This window comes from Microtus ochrogaster, chromosome 8 (genome assembly GCF_000317375.1).
Source record: "Microtus ochrogaster isolate Prairie Vole_2 chromosome 8, MicOch1.0, whole genome shotgun sequence".
Taxonomy (NCBI): domain Eukaryota; kingdom Metazoa; phylum Chordata; class Mammalia; order Rodentia; family Cricetidae; genus Microtus; species Microtus ochrogaster.
Window position 1 is genome coordinate 40,645,408 of NC_022015.1, and position 2,624 is coordinate 40,648,031.

The 2,624-nt window shown below is 53.7% G+C and overlaps 1 protein-coding gene across 1 annotated transcript in view; it reads right to left on the reverse strand.

Annotated features, from left to right (window-relative positions):
• Positions 1–2,624, reverse strand: part of Frmd8 (FERM domain containing 8) — a 22,416-nt gene that overhangs the window by 16,791 nt on the left and 3,001 nt on the right. The window lies entirely within an intron of this gene.

A 2,624-nucleotide genomic window follows, 5' to 3' on the forward strand; every position in this document is an offset into this window, starting at 1 on the left:
GGACCAGGCCGATGGGTCCTATCCACCCATCATGCTGTCCACCAACAATGAGGACAGACACATCCAACAATCACTGAGCAGGCCCAGAGTCACGTCAAATGATTTAAATGTATTCGCCCTGGGGCAACCCAGATCTCCATTCTACTCGGAGAGAACCAGGCTGGGTTAGCCACCTGTCTCAAACCAGAGCAGATGAGATTCAACTTGTACACTGGGGCCGGGAACTCGGTGCTGGGGTCCTGAGATGTTAACTGAGAGGTGAGATAGTGCCGGGCTCACTCAGGGGTGTGCGAAGATGTCTGGTGAAGGTGCCACCACATGCTTGCCAGACACGGACGCTCTCCCTCTGGCTGCCTCTTTCCCCACTGACGGCTGATCACTCTGTCCTGCCACCCAGCCAGATGCTAAAGCTTCTTTGACCACTTGGACCTTCCTTCTGAGCCATGATCTTGACCAAGTAGCAGCCCCAGCTTCCAAGCGGCCTTCTTGCTTTGAGCCTTCCCCATCCAAACTCTGCATCTAGCTCCAAACCCTTCTTGTCCTATTTCTGACTCAGCTTTCCCAGAGAGGGTCCACAGCCTTCATCTCCTCTACCTCCCCATCCTCCCACTGTCCACAGGCTCACAAGATGGGGCTATGGGGCAACAAGATCACTCATTTCACCTGCAACCCACAAGGGATGGCAACTGCCCAGGGCCACACACCATTCGCAGCGACATAGGACAGACTTAGTACCCCAAACCTCCCTTCAGTGTACAGCTGACTCAAGGGTAAGGGTGTCTGTCCTCTCAGTCCTCCAATGCAGAACCCCCTGGGTCTGAGTCCCTGTCCACCCCAGCACTGAGAAAATCCAGAGTGGGACAGTAGACCTGGGGACCGGGCTGTGTTCCTCCCGCCTTCCCTCCCATGTCCCAGAGATCTCACCATCAGAACAGGGCTATCTCAACACCACAGTCTGACTTCTGAAGTGGACTGTCTTTCCTAGCAGACATCATCCTGGCACCAGTTCCATGTAGTCATGGGGAGAAGGCCAAACACAGCAAAATGAGGAGCCTGACGGCCTCTGCCTCACAGGCACTCATAGCTGGGGAGGCAGGTCACTGCTCTGCTCTGAAGTAGCCTTTCAGCCGCCCACCCCAGCCTGGGAAGAACGGAGGTGGTAAGTGTGCAGCCGCAGGCACTCTCCTGGACAGTGGCACCACACAGGCCTGCATTCAGCTCTAGTCACTGGTGGGTGGGGTGTGAAGGAGGGAGCGGGATGAACAAAATAGAGTTGGAGCCAGCTGCTCTCGCGGCAGAATAGGGCCGCCCACTAGGACTTGCTATCCCCAGCTTTCCACACAGTCAAGGGGCCCACAGGCCTGACCAGCAGCTCAGAGGGCAAAGGAGGGGCTGGGACAGCAGGAAGAGGGTGGGTGTGAGCCTGGGAAGGCAACTGCAGGAAGCTGGGGGGCAGGGAGGAGCAAGGATGGGGGATGGAGCTCCTCCCACAAGATAGAGGCAAAAACCCTAGGGATCCCAGGAGAGGAAGGTACCAATTCTGATCCCTGGGGCCCTGACCTAGGCTGTCCCATTCAAATTCTTGAGACCAAGTGCCCCCTTCCTCCACAACAAGGGAATAGCCACTCTTTTTTGTTTTTGTCAACACTGGGGACTGAACCAAGGGCCTTGCACATGCTAGGCAAGTATCTACTACTAAAGGGAACTTTTTAAAAACATACTTTGGTATATGCTCAACTTAAAAAATTGTTATTATCATTATCATTAATTATTGTGTGCACATGTATGGCCACGATTGTGGAAGTCAGAGAAAGACTTGCAGGGACTTGTTCTCTCCTTCCATGACACAGGTTTCAAGGGTCATACTAGGGTACCAGGCTTAGCGGCAGTGCTGTTACCCACTGCGCCATCTTGCCAGCCCTCAAAGGAAAATTTAAGCTCAGAAAACATACCTCATGCCAGCACTGATCTACTTCCCAAAATGATGACAATGACCTTCCTTGAGTCCATTTCCTTCCACATCAACAGGCTCAGGGACCACAATGAGGGACCTATTCATCTGCTGGCCTGAGCGTCTATAAAATCCTGTCTCCATTCCCATCCCACTTTGGGCCCCAGCTTACAAGGGCAGAAAATGTGGTCGTGGAGCCATAAGCCAGGTAGGGCAGGGCCTCTTGCAGAAGGCCATGTTCCTCTTCTTTCACAGCCCCACACCTAAGCAAAGGTGTCCCTGTCCAGGACTACTTCCTGAGCCACGTCCACACTCTTCCCTACTGCCAGCGGTACAGAGGTTCGGCACTGTGGTCTGCCTCGGACCTGACACCCACCAGCCTAGTGCTCCAGATCTGAGGACCTCACACTGCAGCGCAGACCTGAGCCACGGGGAAACACTGAACTCACACTTCCAGGGTGTGGCTCAGAGTGCAGGCACTATAAGCAGGGGCTCCAGCAGCGCTGCACCAGCACAAGAGAAAAGGATTAACCAAGTTGGGATCGTCTTGTGCAGCTGGTACCCAAAACAGGTCTTGTAGTAGCGCTATCAGTATCATGACATCATATCAATCAGGTAGAGTTGTTGTTGTGGGACCCCATCTTCTTCCTGGAAACTTCAAATGTCACTTCAG